The 21,003-nt window shown below is 36.3% G+C and overlaps 1 long non-coding RNA gene across 1 annotated transcript in view; it reads right to left on the reverse strand.

Annotated features, from left to right (window-relative positions):
- LOC147582529 (uncharacterized) overlaps positions 1 to 21,003 on the reverse strand; it is a 236,753-nt gene that overhangs the window by 70,257 nt on the left and 145,493 nt on the right. Inside the window, exon 2 of the long non-coding RNA XR_015248743.1 lies at positions 1,897 to 2,037. This is a non-coding gene — a long non-coding RNA (uncharacterized LOC147582529). The remainder of the gene's footprint in view (positions 1 to 1,896; positions 2,038 to 21,003) is intronic.

Raw genomic sequence — 21,003 nt, forward strand, 5'->3', positions numbered from 1 at the left:
TTTTTCATGGGATGTTAAACATTCAGAACAATTTATGAAGTCATAAACCTGAAAGATTTTTCAGCTTAAGCTAAGTCAAGGCAATCGTTATTTTTATTTGTCTAGTCCATACCACTAAAATCAGTTTATCATTGACTGAAGTGACCAGAGTTATTCCCTCTGGGGTACCATTATAATGATCCTTTTTATTTTTATTTCCTACTTTACTGTTTTGCTAAAATCAATATTTGAGGCTTCATTAAATTGACAACTAAATCTGAAATGTGTTTGCTATCGTTCAAAATGCAAATGACTATTTGGTGCTTTTAGTTCTAAAAAAAGTAAACATGTCAGGGATATTATATATGTTTATTTTGAAATTTTCTACTCAGTAGGTTCCTTTATACTTCTATAGATAAATCTTTTATATAATTATAAATTAGAAAATACTTCTTGATTTAGTTTGCTACCATTACTTTTGAAAAAAGTAAAAGGCAAGTAAAATTAGAAAATAATACTGAAGATATATGAATTATGTTTTTTTTTACAGAGTCATGCACATTTCCTGAATTTGTCCTCAGCTTCCCTGCTATCTATGTGAATTTGATCAAGGAATCTTAAAAACACAAGGTGAGAATTGGCCTTATTTGTCACCACACAGCTTGGTTCTGTCATTTTCCACATTAATAGGATTTTGGGACTGAGTGACCTTGTTAATACAGGAGTATGTTTTCTGCCATATCATCAGTAACAATCTTCATAGGAAAAACTAGCATCAAAAAAACACGGTTCATTTCACTCCATTTTTTTTCTCTTACTTTAACAAAAGCAAACAGCTTCCATTATGTCCTAATGCAACAACCACCATTTAAAAAAAAAAAAAGCTACTTTGAGTGTTGAAAATATAACATGTTGAAATAGAAGGCTAAAAACCTGCTGTCTGACAACATAATAAGATGTAGACATCTGGATCTTTGGCAAAATGTTATAAAAAAAAAGTGACATATTTTCTACCAGACATAGAAAAAGGGAATTAGGAGATCTCGAAAAGACTTGTAAAGATTACTACCAAAAAAATGAGTTGTATTAAGATGACTAAAAGTCATTTTCTTTTTTCTTCAAATCGTTGAATCCATGTGATATTATGTCAGTTTCTGTTAATCATGGAACCAGAATCGACTAATGTGACAGTGTAGGATTAAGTATTTAATAAATTGTCTTTTAACCAAAAAGTGTGTAAAGCAGATACTTTGCTCAAGGGAGATCAAGAATCCCCATAATTTAGCTTCATGGGGAGCTAGGAATTTTGGCTCTTGAAAGAGGTAAATAATCTTTATTGGAGATATTCAACAGGTGTTTCACTTGCTGATCTCTGATTTTCCCATTCCTCACCACTAGATCTCCATGCTCTGTGAAAATTTTCTACAAATAAAATATTTTCCTCTCCCTACCACTCTTTAAGGTAATTCACACTTTTGTTGTTTATCTCACTAACATCCTTAAGTCAACCTTATCTTGAAGTCCCACTCTGCTCATGCAGCCTCATTATTTGGGCCATTCTTTCTTCTCCACCTTGTTTTGTTTTGTTTTTTATTAAAGTATAGTTAACACACAATGTTAAAGTATTTTCAAGATACAACACTGTAATTCAACATCTGTATATGTAATGTTCACCACAAGTGTACCTTCCATGTGTCACCATACACTGTTCCTATACCATTAGCTATACTCCCCATGTTGTACCTTTCATTCCCATGATGTATTCATCCCATAACTGCAAGCCTGTATCTCCCTCTCCCCCACTCTGAATAAACTGGTGGATGTCAATGTATTTATGAGTCTGTATTTATGGATCTGTTTCTGATTTTGTTTGTTTAGATTCCATGTGTAAGTGAAATCATACAGTATTTCTCTTACCTTCCTTGTTGTCACAAATGGCAAGATTCATTCTTCATTACGGCTGATTAATATTCTGTTCCATATGTATACCTCATCTTCTTTCTCCATCAATCACTGGACACTTAGTTTGCTTTTTTAAGTTGGCTATTTAAAATAATGCTGCACTCTCAACAATAGCCAAATTATGGAAAGAGCCTAAATGTCCATCAACTGATGAATGGATAAAGAAATTGTGGTTTATATACACTATGGAATACTACGTGGCAATGAGAAAAAATGAAATATGGCCTTTTGTAGCAACGTGGATGGAACTGGAGAGTGTGATGCTAAGTGAAATAAGCCATACAGAGAAAGACAGATACCATATGGTTTCACTCTTATGTGGATCCTGAGAAACTTAACAGGAACCCATGGGGGAGGGGAAGGAAAAAAAAAGAGGTTAGAGTGGGAGAGAGCCAAAGCAAAAGAGACTGTTGAGAACTGAGAGCAAACTGAGGGTAGATGGGGGGTGGGAGGGAGGAGAGGGTGGGTGATGGGTATTGAGGAGGGCACCTTTTGGGATGAGCACTGGGTGTTGTATGGAAACCAATTTGACAATAAATTTCATATATAAATAAAAAAAATAAAAATAAAAAAAAATAAAATAAAATAAAATAATGCTGCAAAAAATATAGGGACACATGTATTTTTTCAAATAATTTCATTTTCTTTTGATACATACCATTCTTTCATCCCCAGAATAAATCCCACTTGATTTTAGTGAACAATCCTTTTAATACCTTGTTGAATGTGCTTTGCCAATATTTTGTTAAGGGCTTTTATGTCTATGTTCATCAAGGATATTGGCTTGTAGGTTTTTCTGCAGAGGCTTTGGTTTTGCTATCAGGGTAGTGCTGGTCTCATAGAATGTATTTGGAAGCTTTCCTTCCTCTTCTATTTTCTGGAATTGTTTAAGGAGAATAGCTATTAACTCTTTTTTAACTGTTTTGTAGCATTCACAGGTAAAGGCATCTGCTTCTGGACTTTTGTTTGTTGAAAGTTTATTACTGATTCAATTTTGTTACTAGTAATCCAGTCTGTTTGGATTATTTATTTCTTCTGATTCAGTTTTGGAAGATTATATGTTTCTAGGAATCTATCCATTTCTTCTAGGTTGTCCAATTTGTTGGTATATAGTTTTTCATAGTAGTTCATTATAATCCTTTATATTTCTGTGATGTCCACTGTTACTCTCCTCTTTCATTTTTGATTTTATTTGGGTCCTTTTTTTTTTCCTGATGAGTCTGGCTAAAGGTTTATCAACTTTGTTTATTTCCACTCTGATCTTTATTATTTCCTTCCTTCTAGTAACGTTAGGCTTTGTTCTTTTTTTTTTTTTTTCTACTTACTTTAGGTGTAAGTTGAGATTGTTTGAAATTTTGCTTTGAGAGATAGGCATATATTGATAAAAACCTCCCTTTTAGAACTGCTTTTGCTGTAGACCAAAGATTTTTGAAGCACTGTTCCATTTTTGTCTCCATGTATTTTTAAATTTCCTCTTTGATTTATTCATTGATCCATTCATTGTTTAGCCTCCATGTGTTTGTGTTTTTTCCAGTTTTTTTCTTGTAACTGATTTTTAGTTTTGTGCTATTTTCTTAAATAATGTGATCTATCCTGGAGAGGGTTCCATGTGTACTTTAAAAGAATGTGTATTCTCTTTTAGGATGGAATAGTCTAAATATATCTGTTAAATCCATCTAGTCTAATGCATCATTCAAAGAGACTACTTCCTCATTGATTTTGTGTCTGTCTAAATTCACCTACTCTTATTGTATTACTGTCAATTTCTCCCCTTATGCTTATATTTACTTTATACATTTAGGTGCTCCAATGTTGGGTGAATAGATATTCAAAATTGTACATACTCTTGCTAGATTGATCCCTCTGTCATTACATAAGTCCTTTCTTCATCTCTTGTTATAGTCATTATTTTAAAGTCTATTGTGTCTGATGTAGCATTGCTACCCTGGCTTTTTTTTTTTATTGCCATTTACATGGAATATCTTGTTCCATCCCTTCATTTTGTTTATATGTGTCATTTGGTCTGAAGTAAGTCTCTTGTAGGTAGCACACAGATGGGTCTTGTTTTTTTATCCAATCTGTCACCCTATGTCTTTTGATTAGAGCATTTAGACCATTTATATTTAAAGTAGTTATTAATAAATATGTTTTTGTCATTTTGTTAATTGTTTTCTGGTTGTTTTTGTAGTTCTTTGCTCCTCATTATCCTGCTCTCTTTCACTACGATTAATGACTTTCTTTAGTGTTATGATTGGCTATTTTTTTGTGTGTATTGGTTCTTGGTAAGTATAAGGTTCACATATAACATTCTAAGTATTTAGTGGTCTACATGAAGTTCATGGTCACTTTTTAAAAACATTTTTACTCCCTCTGTGTTGTACATATATGTTGTCATGTTTTACATCTTTTTATTATTGGAATCCCCTTACTTAAATATAATTGATTTTACTGCTTTTGTCTTTTAATCTTCATAACTAGCTTTGTAGGTGATTACTACCTTTACCGTACATTTGCTTTTACTCAGGAAATGTTTTCCTTTCATAATTGTCTTCTAATTAAGGCCTTTTCTTTTCCACCTGAAGTCCTTTTAACATTTCTTGTAATGCTGGGTTAGTGGTGATGAACTCCTTTAACTTTTGTTTGTCTGGAAAACCCTTTATCTTTCTCTTAATTCTGAATGATAACCTTGGTGCGTAGAGTATTCTTGGTTGCAGGTTTTGTCCTTTCAGCACTTTAAATATATCATGCCACTCCCTTTCAGCCTGCTAGTTTCTGCTGAAAAATCAGCTGAGAGCCTTATGGGGTCTCCCCTTGTATGTAACTAGTTGTATTTTCTCTTGCTGCTTTTAAAGTTCTTTCTAAATCTTTAATAGCTGACATTGTAATTATTATGTGCCACAGTGTGACTTTCCTTTGGGTTCATTCTCTTTGCTTTCTGAACTTGGATGTCTATTTTCTTATGCAATTTCAGTTATTATTTCTTCTGCCCCTTTACCACTCTTTTCTCTTTCTGGGACTCCTATAATGCAAATAATTGCTTGCTTGGTGTTCGTTAGATCTCTTAACTTGCCTTCAGTTTTTAAAATTCTTTTTGTTCTTTTTGCTGTTCAGCTTAGTTGCCTTCCATTACTCTGTCTTTCAGATTGCTGACCCATTCTTCTGCATCTTCTAATCTACTGTTGATACTGTTTCATATACTTTTCATTTCAGTTATTGCATACAACTCTGGTTCTTTTTTATATTTTCTATCTCTTTGTTCCATCTCTTTCCATCTCAGAGTTCATCCACTCTTTTCTCCAGTCTGGTGATTATCTTTATGACCATTACTTTGAAATTTTTATCTGGCAAACTGCTTATCTCCATTTCATTTCATTTTTTCCCCATGAGATTTTGTCTTCTTTCATTTGGAGCATATTTCTCTGTCTCTCCTTATTTTGACTTTTGTGTTTGTCTCTATGAATTAGGCAGAGCAGCTACTTCTCCAAAACTTGAAGGAATGGTCTTGTGTATGGCTGTAGACTTGTATATGTGCCTGGTGACTTTGGTTGACCAGAGCTGAAGTGAGCACACACTGGGTGGGGCGGGGTCTTCCCAGTTATTCTGTACTGGAATGCACTGGCAAGTCATCTGGAGCCAAAGTGGGATGGGCCTTACCTGGAGTGTTCCAGAGTGCTTTGCACCTGTGTCACCTTCGCGAGACAGCCGGAGCCATAATGAGTGCTGACCAGGGGTGTTCCACTGTACACCACAGTGGAGTGGCTGGGTATGGTATGGGCTAGGAATCCAGGGCTCTCTGAAGCAGTAGGCCTACCTCCTGTACACTATCGTGGTGGTGGTGACATGTAAAACTGTGGCATTTACCAACCCTCCAACCTAGAAAGAGTTCCCAGATGTCACTTGCCATATGGTGGAGTTCTATTCTAGCTGCCCTTTTAAACTGTGTTTTTTTTTTCCTCTGTCCCAGGGCAGACAAATCTGCTCATGGTCTCTGTGCCATAAATTACCACGTTTCTCCTGCCATTCTCTATGTGGTCTATTTTTGTTGTGCAGAATCTTTACAGTCATACCTCAGTTCTTCTTCAAGAGGAATTGCTCTATAAACAGGTATATATTTGGTGTGTCTATGGAGGGCATAAGTTCAGGGCCTTTCTATGTCACTGTCTTGGACTCTCCAGAAATATTCATCTTGGCTTTGTTGATGCTCATCTGGCTTCTCAATCTAGGCTTCCACAGTTGCCTTTTACCCTCAGAACAGTTGCTCCAAAATGCCTGAGAGGTGGATAGCTATTCACAGGAACAGCAATGCCTGAATGTATTTGCCTAAAAGAGAATGATGTACCAGATATCGGTCTGCTAGAAGCTTTCAAAATTTCTTTCAGAAGACCTAGGCTTACTTTACTTTTCTCTTGCTCCTTTGAGTAGGCCTCAAGTGTCTGAGTGTAATGACCATGAGACTAACATAGATCACGTCTACTTTATGAGATCATGAAGGGCATGCAGGATTAGTCTGTTAGGGCTGCCTTAAACAATAAAAATGTATTGCCTCATAGTCCTGGAGGCTAGAAATCTGAAACTGAGGTGTCAAGAGGCTGGATTCTTTCTTATATTCACTCCCCATCTCTTTACATCATCTTCTTTTATGTGTGTATATTGTGGACTGAATTGTGCCCCTTGCCAATTCTTATGTTAAAGCTCTGACAGTGTAACTGTATTTGGAGATAGAGCCTATAAGCAGTTAATTAAGATTAAATGGGATTGTAAGAGTGGAGCCTTAATCTGATAGCATGGTGTCCTTGTAAGAAGAGTAAGAGAGATCTCTATCTTTCTCTGCATGTATATTGAAGAAAAGCTGTGTTGAGGACACAGTAAGAGGATGGCCACAAGCCAGAGGAAGAGGTCTCATCAGATACCAACCCTGATGGCACCTTGATCTTGAACTTCTAGACTATAGAATTGTGAGAAGATAAATTTCCGTGTTTTAAGCTACTCAGTTTCTTGTATTTTATTATGGTAGCCCAAGCAGACTAATAGAGTGTCCAAATTTTCCTTTGTAATAAGGAGACCAGTCATTCATTTTAACTGTAAATACTCTATAGCCAAATAATGTTCCCTTCTGAGGTACTGGAGGTTAGGACTCTAACATATCATTTGGGGGGGGGGGGGGTGGTCACGGGTTAATTTATAACATACACCAAACCTAAAGCATACCTCTAACTCTTTAAGGAACCCTCTATTTGGAATATGTTTAACTTGGAATATAAGATCACTGAAAAGATTTCTGTCATAATTGACACAGATCATATGAAAAGACACCAGCAAAAGACTAGTCTGAAAACTATATTAATACCAGTACTCAACGTATTTCTTATTTTACAGAAAGTGTCCACTTTTCCACAGCCAGATGATACACAATAACTACCTTAACCCCCAACATGGGAGCTGATGAATAAGCCTTAATGGAATGAATGAGTGAATCTCATGGGTAATGTAAAGCCCATTTTCTGTGGAAAGGAATTGAACTCAATCCTACCCTCACGCTGCCACTGCAGCACCAGGGAGTTCCAGCTGAAATACCAATGGAATTTCCTCCTCCAAACCAAAGGACTTTAGCTCTGATGTTTTCCATTCAAAGACTGCATCACATGGCACTCCTGCCTATTCATTATGATATACACATTTCCTCTTATGTCACAGTAAGCTCACAGAGAACGTGGATTCTCAATGGAAGCAGTACATCCTCCCACCTCATCCCCACAAGAGTAAACAAGAGAGGGAAGAGGAAAAAAGTCTTATTTTTATGTTTAAAGCATAGATGACCGTATAGCATGAAACAGATATACAGCGTATCTGCGATATTGAAAAACACATACAGCATTAACATAACCCCTAGCAGTGGCTCCTTTTAAACATCAAATTTAAACCCTCAAACAGTTGCCCCTTCCCTCATTCAGCTTATATAGCCTGTGCCCTATTCTGGTCCCTCTTCCCTCACTTTCTTTATTAAAGATGAACTCAATATCGAATGCCTGAAATAGAAGTTCCCTTACTGTATTTAAATGTTTGCTTACATATAATTAATGATAGATGGCAAGATAAACTGGAAGGCAGGGAAACAAATCTAAAGTTTTAAGACACACCTGCAATAGACGAGTTTAAGAAAAAAACGATGTTCTATTTCAGTATTAAAAAAGTGTTTTGTTTTTACAAACAAGCATTTTATGACTCTTTATTAATTGCCTAAGCTAATATTGTTTTAATATGTATAATAAAATGTATTAAATCTATATAATAATTTATTTAAATAATTATTTAAATTAATACATAATTTAATTACTTCAATGACAGTTGTGATATTGTCCGTGGAAAAGCAAATCCATGCAGAGGACAAGGCCTTTCAAAGCCTGCATTGAGAATATTACAAAACCCAAAACCTTTCACAACTGCCCTTCTTTCCTAAGAAGGAAGCCAAATAATTTCCAATTCCAAGCAGTAACAATGTTTGTAGATTTCAGTAAAGGTGCCAAAATTTGAGTAAGGTGATGTCCTTTCTTTGACTTTTTTTTTCTCTGAAAAGTAACAAAACACATCTCAATAACTTTTTGAACATTTCATTTCTTAGTTCTTTTTTTCTTTAAAGGAAACAGGTTTCTGATTTCTTACAAACAAGACTAAGAAATCAAGCCGTTTAGCTCCAATCTTAATTAGGCCTAAGAAGCAGAGACTGTGGCTTTTAAAAAATCTAAATGGTTCATCATGAGCCACTCTGTCAGCTGTAACTTGGTCCAGGAATGAGCAGTGAGTGAGGTTGTTTAAAGCTCAGATGCTGTGGCAAGTGCATCTGTCTTCGCAGGCAGTTCTAATCCTGCCTGGTCCACTGGGTCTACCTTTATGAGTTCTTTTGATTGATAATTGGAGAATAAATCTTTGAAGGACTTACAGGAATGAATGTGTGTGTGTGCGCACACATATTCATGTATTCAATAAAGATTTCAGTCATAAAACACCTACCAAAGTATTTTATCCAGTCTCCTTTCACGTCTTGACCATTTAGTTCATTGTGCCAGAAAAAGATTTGGAATGGGATTCACTTATACAGTTTTTATTTTTCTGACATTTTGACAGTTTTAAGTTTTACTTTGCCTTTGTTTTTCAAATTTTTATTTTCTGACCCCAACTAGGAGTTATTTATGTTGGGGTAGGGACTGCAGGGGGGCGGGGGGGATGGGTAGAGGGCTCACATCACAGCCTTAAATAGAAATTATTTCTATTTAAGTGGAAAACTAAAAGAATTCAAAGCATTAGTCTGAGAAACATAAGGTCTGACAGGGAAAGGTTATTAATATTGGGGCTGTTTAACCTGAAGGGGAAAAAAGACTTAATGAAAGCACTTTTTTTTTTAAGAAATCAGTAATTAAACACTCCCTTTCTCTAGAATCCTAAACAGCTCAGGGGAAAGGTAGGAGAACCTCTACAGACAGGAAACTGGAGGGTCTGCTCATATCCTGTCCCTAAGTCAGATTATAAACTGCTTTGAATTTATTTGTCATGTTTTCCTTACAGAATTCCCCCACATTCCAAGAGATAGTTTTACTCTGGAGTCCCCATTATCTCCAAAGAGCCATATAATATCAAGCTTCATACTAATAACAATATTGAATAACCATTATCTATTGAGCATGCACTATGTGCCAGCAACTGTTCTAAGCACTTCACACTTACTAATTCTCATTCTCAAAATAGTACTACAAAGTAACCATAGTGATGCACATTATATATTTTAAGAAACCAAGGCTCAAGAGGAGTCAGACACACTGCCTAATATCACAAGCTGTAAGTGGCAGAATTTAAAATCTTATCTAATCATATCCACAGTCTGTGTTTTGTCCTCTCCCCCTCTAAGTGACAACATGATGGAAAAGTAGTGTTAAGTACAAAGATGTTAATAGCAAAATGATTTGTAATAATGAATGTGAGCTTATTCAAAGGTATAATTATATATGAATTATTAAATGAAACTATGGTAGATGTACTTGATGAAATAAAATAAATGCATAATTAATGTGGAAAATGCTTATTATTGTAATGTTAAATTTAAAAAATCCACACGATACAGACTTGATTGGAACCATACTTTTAAAATGCCCAGATTAAGTCTGGAATCAGTTGATACTAAAACATCCATAGTGGCTGCAGGGGTATGGTGTAATGAGAAGTAATTTTTGTTGTTCTATCTTAAATGTATTTATATTTTCTTTAATAAGAATGTCTTCTTCTAACCTTAATTACTTAATAAATATCTTTATTTATTCCTAACAGGGATCATATGCAGCCTAAAGTTAAATCTGCCATAAAAAAGCATCCTCTTATGAAACTGCCCAGACTCCTCTTCTCCCGGCTTCCTGACCTCTCCTTTCTGTGCAGCTTTCCTCTGTGGGCAGTGCCTTCCACCAAGTCTCATTTTCTCCAAGAGTGCTGTTCTGCCTTCCTCTTCTCATGGCACATTTTTTGCCTTGACACACTTTTGGCTTGTATATAGCCTGAAATTGTTCCTTTTCTGTTTATTGCAAGCATCTTTTATTTCCTGAGGTATAATTCAGTGTCTTATGGACCTCAGTCTGTGTCTGTGCCAGTGGTTTCATGAGCATAAGCCTTAAGACCATTTTTCCTGAGACAGCAGTCATATTGCCTCCTTCCCTTTTGAGCCAAAAACAAGAGAATAGGGCCTAGTATTCACATAAAGAAGGAGATTTATTCCTACCAAATATTTAGTGCCTTTAAGAGCTAAGTGACCAAGTGGCATTTAGGATTTACCACCCAGGAGAGTGGTACTAATAATTGGGCTTGATAGATATAGTCTTTGGTAAAGGCCATAATTGAACAAAAATGATATCCAAAGATTTATTTTCCATTTTAAGAATCACCTGATGTTCTACTCCATGAAACAAACAAAATGGTTTTGTTTTTCCCTCTGAACAAAAGTGCAATCTACAATAATTTTTAAGACACACAGGTTTTGTAAATAATATGAATCTGTACAAAAAGTAAAGAGAACCCTCCAGGAAAGATGTTTTTGCCTTATGTAGGTATCTTTGAAGGTCAACAAGAGATTATCTGAAAACCTAGGAACATAGAGCTGAACAATTTTAAGAGGGCTTAAAATATTATTTCACTTCTCTATGAGAAAATAAAACTTTAGCTTTTCAGCTCTATCCATATATCAAAAGATGCTTAAAAACTGATACTCTGTTTTATCCATCTCAGTGTCTGCTAGAAACAGAAATGGTGCTTATTACATAACAAATTTCAAATAAATATTCACTGCATGTATGAATGAATAAATGTTTATCTGCTATTGGCCCATGCAGGCAAATGTTGAGCCTAAGCACAAGCTCAAAGTGCAGAAGAAGCTTTTCATCTAGAAACAGAAAACACTGACAAGTTCACATTGTTTCTGGCAAGACCTATCAGGTAATTTCATGTTTCTTCTTACAGAAATGAACATATATATATATGTACACGTGCTGGTTGACCAACTTCATGAATTGACAATCTCATTGAGATTTAAGAATGCTATAACTGAGGGCCCTTTCCATTCCTTTAACCTGATAGATAATAAAGGAAGAAACATCTAAAGGGAAGATTGGTGAGTGTGGGGGAGAAAAGTGTTTTTAAATTTCAGTTTATTTAATTTAACATTTAATTTAAATGTTCTGGTATTTCATGGATATGAAATACTGAGCTTCTGAATTTCAGGGCAAAGTGCCCACTGGCTTAAGTTGAGAGAACGTCTCACAATGTGAGTTGGCTCTCGGTAGTTTGTCAGTTGCAGGGAAACAAATCAGCCTAAAGACTGCTTTTTAAGCTCCAGGAAAGATATTTTCCAAACAAAAAAGAAAACAACCAATTAATAAGTTTCAAACTTAGAGAAAAGGTCAGGGTTAGACAGAGGGTGATCTTATAATTTACCATCCAAATTTGGATACTTTTGTTCTGGAAAATGCTAAGTAGAACTGAATGGGAAAATGGATATCAACAGGGACGTTCTTGGAAAAATCCATGTGTAGTCACCGTATCAGGCACCACCACTGACTCCTTATATGATCTGAGGCATTTTATTGTCATGCTCTATATTTCTCTTCACCAGGGGAAATTAATTTATTTCTTCAGTAAACACTTGAATTGAACACCTACTCTGTTTGGCATCATGCTTTCTGTAATGGTAAAATAAAGCCATTTTAAGTTCAGCATTCTAATTTCAGAAAAATTACCATCAAGTAATTGAGTAAATGAAAGCAAGTCCTACACATTAAAACCATGTCATTCCCAGATTTAATAGTCAGGTTTCAATAGTTATTATGTGTTCAAAAGTTTATAGCATAGACTAATTTGTAATTTTACTGATGCATGAAGTATGGGGATCTCTATGAAGAATGGGGTGGAAGAGGAATATTTTAGCTAGTAAGTTAGCCAAACAGACTTCTCATCAACTCTTCATCTGCATTTCAATGGGAATTGACTGTATCCACTATTTGTTACCTTGATAGATTGATAAAGCCTGTTTATGTTTGTGAATTCAGAGATTTAGGGTCTCATAATAATCCCTTTCAGAATGTCAAGGATCAACTATGTATAATTTATCCACTTCCTTTCTCCTACCCTCTGTAAAGCTCTTATTGGCTCATTCAATAAAGCTTATTGTTTGGTTTATTCATTCCAAACATGACAACACCTTCATGTTCAAACATCTCCTACTAATACCTTAGTGTAGATTAGCCTGTCAGAACAATCTCTAATCCTGACTGTTGGTGAAAAGGTTAGACTCTTAGAAGCACAGACGTTGGGAAGAGACAGATGAATCAAGTAGAAAATGGAATTAGGAGAACGACAAGGACTCATTTGCTTGTTACAGCTAGGCCTAGGGAGAAATGAAAATAAGGAATACTGAGTGTTTATGTCTATAATTATTTCAGATTGAGCAATAGGTTATGCCAAATACCTTTAGCACTTGGGCTTATTATTGCTAATATGAGATCAACAATTTCTTATTTCATGAAATAATTCTGCCAGGTCACACAGGATCCCTTTAGTATAAATGAGCAGAAACACCCATCTTTCCTTTCCACATTTCTCTTATACAACACCCTACCCAAATTTCTACTTATTACTTAATGAAAAAAGCCTCTGTTGAGTTAACATTGTGTGTCAGGGACTATGTTTGGGCCTAATGATTGTTGGCCCTTTTAGAATATCCACCCCCCACAAAAAAAATACCCTGTTGATTACACAAAGCTGAATTTATTAGAAGTATTGCAGCATGGGAGAAAACTATATTGATAATCTTAGTATCTCAAAGAAGAAGATAGGGAAGGATAGTTATAGGGTTTTCAGTTTGAACTCAAATAGTGAGTACCTTTCAAGGTGGGGAGGTTTTTAGAATAGGAAAAAATGCATAACACAATTGCTTAAGATAAGTGGATATACAAATATAAGGTTCTTGATGAGAAAACAGTTGTCTGATAAATGGGTTGTTTCCCAAATGAGAAGGATGTTATCCAACAAGATAAATGTTTTCCTGGATGAGCAATCTGGTTCTCTAAATAAATGTTTGCCAGAATTTTCTGAAACTATATTTTTTATTGGTTTATATTTTTATTTTTACAGTAAAGTCATATTGGCAGGTGCTCTCACTTATGCAGATATAAATTTGAATAGGACATATTCCTGATCTTAAGGGACTTACAGTGTAATGTAGTGGACAAAACATGTAAACAAGTAAGTTTGGTTGGAGAGGCACCTGGCTGTCATAGAGCATTAGACTCTTGATCTTGGGGTTGTGAATTCAAGCCCCACATTGGGAGTAGAGTGTACTTAAATTTTTTGGGTTTTGTTTAGGGAGAAAGAAGCAGATATATTACAGAGAGAAGATTGAAAAGACTTAATTGCTGGTTAGATATTGGCATCAAAAAAGGAGGAATATAGAATGTTTCCCTTCTTACTAGAGTGTTTTGATAAATATTGGCAATGGTGAATAGGATAGAAAATATGGGGGGAAATAGGTGGAGGAGAAAGATAAAGAAATTTGTCCATCCTAGACAGATTGATGCTGAGATGCCTTCAGATTTAGGATGATAAGTAGGTGATTGGCTATATGGATCAACATTTGGGGGAGAGAATTGTAACAAGGCATAAAATGTAAGTATCATTCAGCCTGAGCTGGTATTAGAATCCATGGACACAGACAAGATCAACTAGTGAGTGTGCAGAGTTAAAAGAAAAACAAGGATTAAACCCTAGATAACTTCAGGATTTAAGAGAAGAAAACAACCCGGCCAAAGAGATCAATAAGACAATGCAGAAATCAAAAAAATAATGAATTTTAAATAATATGGGAGTCAAAAGTATCAAATACTACAGAGATGTTATTAAGACATAGGTTAGAACTAACCATTTTATTGCAGTGCTAAGAATGACTTGTGGACTCATTATTACAGTGGATTGAAAGAACAGTTGAGGAGTCTTCATCTCTTCTAGATGTACTCCTCAGTTTAAACATTCTGCTGTTTAAGAACAACATAGGAAGATAACTGTTTTCCTTTCTTTCAGTGGTTTCCATGATACTGAATCTCGAACACTTCTCAGAATCATTGACTTCCATACTACAGTGTAATGGGTATTTGTTATTCTTTTTCTCTCTGAATTTCTTCCTCTGGGAATCTCCATTTTAGGAAACTTGGGGGGAAGTAAGTCCTATCTCCCATTACAGAAGAGGAAAATCTGAATTAACTGCATCCTTCCTTACAGCGCAAACATGATTGGTGATCCATATTTCATCAATCAGACACACCAACCCACTTTGACCCAGGACCTAACGATGCCAAGAATCAGAAACATTGTAGAAGTCTGTCCCTGGAAACTGAAGTAGTTACAGCTAGACTGAGTTCCTGGCTAAACAGCTGGGACCATTGAAAAGTCAGCTGTTTCATGGCAGCAGGAGTGGCTTCCTTGCCAGAGCAGTTTTATGTTGTGCTGGCTCTGTAGTAATAAAAGCAACAGCTGACACTTACTGAGAGCTAGCTCTGTGCCAGGTACTGTCCTGAGAGGTTTTTTTTTTTTTTTGTCTTATGGTGCAGGGTTTCTCAATCTCAGCACTGTTCATATTTTGGGCTGGATAATTATTTGTTTTGTGTATGTGTGTGGACTGGGGGAGTGTGTATCGTAGGGTGCTTAGTAGCATCCTTAGTTTCTACCCACTAGGTGCCAGCAGCACCCTACTGGCAGTAAAAATGTGACACACAAAAAAGTCTCAAGACATTGTGAAACACCCCCTGAAGGGCAAAATAGCCCTTTGTTGAGAATCACTGCATTAAGTCATTCAATATTCACAACCAACCCAGGATGCAAGCCCCAAGCTAGATTCTTCAGGCCTCCAGATTCATTCCAATCTCCTTTCAGTAAATCTAGTAATGGGGTCTAAATCAGTTCCTGTCAAAATCTGTTACTTCCGGTTTCTCCTGTTAGCAAACTGAGGCCCACCTGCAGCAATTTTTCATTCCTCTTTATTCCCACTGGAATCCCAAAATAGTTGCTACATTCCCTTCAACAGCAAATCCCTGGGTCTTACATAATCAGAACTCTGATGTTAATGAGCTATTCCTGCATGGGAGTTAGGAGCTTAGGAAAGAGAAGATATTTTTTCTGTTTCTCCAATCCATTAAGACCATTTCCAAGCTTAATTAGCTCTCTGGACTGACAGTGCAACCAGTGCCTCTGCAGTCCTCATAAACACATTATCAGTAAAATACAAAGCTCTACCATCCCCTTTTAATGAGGCAATTTCATATCCTATTTTCCAAACAGTAGGTCACAGGAAATCTTCCTCTTAAATTTGCTGATGGCAGGTAGTTGGGTAGTTAGTTCATCCCTTGACTGGGATTTCCACTGGAGAGCCTACTTTGTTCTTTGAATGCTCACTTTCTCCTAGGGCATCACCTTGGTAAGTACCTACTCACCTCTTCTTAGAAATCTCTTGGTAAGGAAAAAAATCAGACCTATTGCTGTAGGCTATCACTTTTACAACATAGTATGCCCAAAACTCTTCCAAGAACTTGTATTTTTATTAAGGAGGTCAGACAGTGTGGTTAGCTATGCACATGAGCTTACCGTTCTGCCTCAGCTTCTTCTGCCTGCTTGGCTTTTGAGAGTACACCTAACCTCATAGAGTTTCAGTCACCTCATTCTTAAAATAGAGGGAATCATGCAGAGGTCATTGTGAGAATGAAATGAGATGAGAATGTAGTATATATTCAGCAAATGGTAATTGTTGTTTAATTGTCCCATATCCCCTAGCTTACAGATATTTGCTGGTCACTTTTTTTCCTTATATGTGCCTACACTTAATCTTCTATAAATTTTCTAAATTCTGGCTCGTGGGACTTTTGAAGTCCAAGACTCAGTCAATGATGAATTTATTTTTCTGCTGTCTTCTCAATTTGCAAAGAGCCTTCACAAGTATCATCTCCTCTGATACTGAAACTATGCAACTGCACAAGGCAGACAGATGTCAGAGAGGATGGATCCACAATGCAGAATGAACTTGAAAAGAAATCTCCTCAAGGCCTATCGACATCTGTTTGGATGCTCTTCCCTGATACCTCATGGACCATTACAGTGTCACACTTGTCTCACTTTAAAAAAATAAATGTTTATATTTTTCATTATGTGTTAAATGAGGAGGTTGACGTAGACGATCACACAGTGTTTATGCCACCTCTATGAACTTACATAACAGGTTCAAGTGACTGAGGCCACATAAGGAAGTAGATAATTGGCAAAGGAAGTCATCTTTAAGATAGACCAGGTGAAAGAAAAGTCAGAACCCCATGTAGCTAAATCTCAAAAACTTTCAAGGACACTGTGCCATGCTGCTGGCATGACTCTCTGACGAACTCTTTACAATTAGTGACACCAAATGACTTCTGCCTTCACTGCTATTCAACTCAGTGCTAACCATTCAGACTGGCTTTTCTTATCTGATTCCAATCACCACTTCATTTCTGATTCCATCCATCACTCTCTACTATGTAGGTGTTTTTTTGTTTGTGTGTTTTTGTTTTTGTTTTTTATTTCCTGGTTGTCTTGACCCTGGACTGGTTCCTACTCCTTACTTGCTCCCCATCATTGGACTCCTGGAGACAGCAAAACCCTACACCTACCCACAAATTTCTGAGAATTCTAAGAGTAGGTCTCCGTTTTCCTAGCCTCTGGAAACTCATTCTGAATTCTGTTTATTTCCTAATGGAACTTTCATTCTGACATTTATTTCCAAGGATTTTCCCATGTGGATTCACCTGCGTAACCCCAGTCATTGTATTGAAATACCTAATCAATCATTCTTGGACAGACTATAGCTATCACCAAGTTTGAATACCTACAGAGATACAAACTTCCAACTTGAGGGAATACAGTGCTTCCTTTTTTTGAATCTTTAGATTTACTACATCCTGTCATTAAAGATTATCACATGTAGAAGAAAAATTCTTTGCTAAAAGTGGATAAGGAACTCCACTTACAAATGATAAAAACAGTAAACAAAAGGCTGATTGTTATCCCTTTTCAGGGAGCCAAGAACCATGGATCAGAGAATACAACTGTAAGAATTTTGTAAAATTTCTAGAACCTTTGTAACTTTCCTGGTAATGCTATTTTTGCTATTACCATCTGTTTCCCCATAGTGATTAGCACTAACCTTCTTAAAATAAAAAGGGTCTGTGTGCTTATCTTCAAGACATTAGGAAAGAAAGAAATATAGATTTTCACTCTGCAGGCAGGTTTGCAAGGATAAAGACTCTAAGAGGTAGAGGGGTGTTAGCAATTTCAAGACAGAAAAGAAGATTGAGTCTTTGAAGCCTACAAAAAATGAACAAAAAAGTACTGTCAAGTAGTCTCTAGGAGGGGACTTAAGACTAGATAGAACAAAGTCCTTTGTGTGATTTCCTCAAAATTTATGTGGAAATGCAAAGAATCTATTTTAATCAAATTATCTTTGAAAAAGAACAAAGTTACAGTCATGAAAAGAGTGAGGTATTGGTGGAAAGAGAGATTAATGAAACAGACTAGTTGACAAATCCACATATATGTTGAATTGATTGTTGACAATTGCATTCCGTACAGCTTCTACAAAAATGACGTTTAAACAACTTGATATTCATATGCAAAAGAAAGAACTTTGATCCATACTTTCCAACATATATAAACATAAATTAAAAATGGGTAATAGCCTTTGATGTACAATTTAAAACATGAGGGGCACCTTGGTGGCTCAAAGTGTCCGACTTCAGCTCAGGTCATGAGCTTGCAGTTCCTGAGTTCAAGCCCTGCGTCAGGCTCTGTGCTGACAGCTCAGAGCCTGGAGCCTGCTTTGAATTCTAGGTCTCCCTCTCTCTCTGCCTTTCCCCTGTTTGTGCTCTGTCTCTCTCAAAAATAAATAAACATTAAAAAATTTTAAACATGAGAAATATGAGAAAATCTTATGATCTTGAGCTAGATCAAAAACCAAATATGCAGTCTAAAACATGAGCATAGGTTTGTAAATTTGATTTTACAGATAGAAAACATTTGCAAATCATTTATGTGATAAAAGATTCACATCTAGATTTTACAAGAACAATTCTCAAATCTCAATAATGGGGGAAAAAATTCAACGAATGCTTCACCAAAAAAGGATATATAGACGGTAAATAAGCACATTAAAAAGAGTGCTCCAGTCATTAGGGAAATGCAAATTAAAACAATGAACTTCACCTATCAGAATGTCTAAAATTAAAAGACTGACCATACCAAAGGTTGATGAGGGTATAGAGAAAGTGAAATGCTCACATACTACTGATGATAATGTAAAATGACATGACTACTTTGGAAAAACAAGTTGGTAGTTTCTTATAAGGTGAAATGTGTATCTATCCTATGTTTTTTCTATTCCACTCCCAGGAGTTTATCCAAATGAAATTATAAAAATGTTCATAGAAATATTTACATACAAATGTTCATAGCGGCTTTATTTGTAATGGGTAAAAATTGGAAACTAACCAAATACCCATCAACAGGTGAATGGATAAACAAAAGGAGTCCTATCCATACAATGGAACACTGCTTAGCAATAAAAAGGAATAAATATTGATACATAAAAAATATGAATGGTTCTCTTAAAATAAGACCAAAAAAAAGCTACATACTTTATCATTTCATGATTCCATTTTCATAAAATCTCAAAAATACACAGTAATCAGTAGTGACAGAAAGCAGATCAATTTCCTGGGGATGGGCCCCAGGAAAGGGGAAGTTGGCAGGATAGTTCTCTGCAAAGGGAAGCAGAGGACTATTGGTTTAATGGATATACTTATTATCTAGATTGTTGGTGATTTCACCGTTATTTGTCAAAAGTTATCATATCCTACCCTTAAAATATATAGTTTATTTATGGTTTACTTATGTAACTCTAAGTACAACTATAACTCAATAAAGCTGTTAGAAAGTATACAGATCAGAGGCACCTGGGTGGCTCAGTCGATTAAGTATCCGATTCTTGATTTTGGCTCAGGTCATGATCTCGCAGTTTGTGAGTTTGAGCCCCACATCGGTCTCTGTGCTGATGATGCAGAGCCCACTTGGGATTCTGTCTCCCTCTCTTTCTGCCCCTCCCCCACTTGCACGCACTCTTTCAAAAATAAAAATATAAAAAAATATACAAGATGACTTTCTCAGAAAGGATATCAAAATCCCCAGAAACTTAACATGCAGCCAGAAGACTGCATTTTACTTTTTCCCACTTATAGTGTTATAATACTACTGTCTCTCTAACCAGTTGTTAGGACTTTAAGGAAAATAACTATGTCTACTCTAAAACTTCAATCACAGGAGGAACTCAAAAAAACGTGGTAATCTCCTCTTGAAATTTACCCCAAAACAAAAAAATTGGAAACAAATTCTACTTTCAGTAAAACTCAGATGTTCATAACCCCAAGCCATGAGGGACCCAACAGTAGAGCCAACAGTCATATAGTATCTCAGAAGAAAAACCTTGAGGCCAAATTGCCTAAATTCAAAATCTACCACTGCCATTTAGTAGCTATGAAACTTGGGCAAGTTACCCTGTGCTCAGTTTCCTTGCTTATAAAATGGGAATGATATTATGTCATAGGATTATTGTGTTATTGAAATGAGTTTTGGGGCACCTGGGTGGCTCAGTCGGTTAAGCATCTGACTTCTGCTCAGGTCATGATCTTGGGGTTTGTGAGTTCAAGCGCCCCCCTCTGAGCTGTCAGCACAGAGCCTGGAGCCTCCTTCCAATTCTGTGTCTCCCTCTCTCTCTGCCCCTCCCCTGTTCACGCTCTGTCTCTTAATAAATAAACGTTAAAAAAAATTAAAAAAAAAGAAATGAGTTTTATTTGCAGAGGGCTGATGCCTACACTAGCATAGAGTAAGCAGCACATAAGTTTTTAAGTAAATAAAATATCATTGAAACATCTATTCTAAAAAAAATAATGTGTAATGATTGGGATAATAAAAAAGAAGCCAATGCAGGAAGGAAGACTAGGGTGGTAAGGCTAACGACACATGGGTTTATCCAGAAGTCCCTATAGTAAGAATTAGACATTTAGTTACCTTCTCCCCACCCTCACTCTTGTCAGATGATTGGGTTTATTTTCTAGAAAAATGAAACCAGAAAGGCTGTGGAAGCAAAAATATTAGGCTTAAACTGGGCAAGGATGAGGAGATGGTGGAGTGGGAGGATCCTGAGCTCACCTTGTCCCACAGACACACCAAACCAACAACTACATCTATTGCTCTGAAAATGCCATGAAGACTGGCAGGACAGATCTTTCACAGCTAGTAGTAGAGAGAAGCCCACATGGGAAAAAGGAGGGGCAAAAACACATGTGGGAACCCACCCCTCAGCACGACCAACCACAAACAAGAGGGACATCACGAGCAAGGAGGAGCAAAGGGATCAGAACCCAAACCAGACAACCCTGGCCTTGGGGACCTGCACTGGGAAAACAAGTC

This window comes from Puma concolor, chromosome A3 (genome assembly GCF_028749965.1).
Source record: "Puma concolor isolate L17-30 chromosome A3, mPumCon1.1.hap2, whole genome shotgun sequence".
NCBI classification, from domain to species: Eukaryota; Metazoa; Chordata; class Mammalia; order Carnivora; family Felidae; genus Puma; species Puma concolor.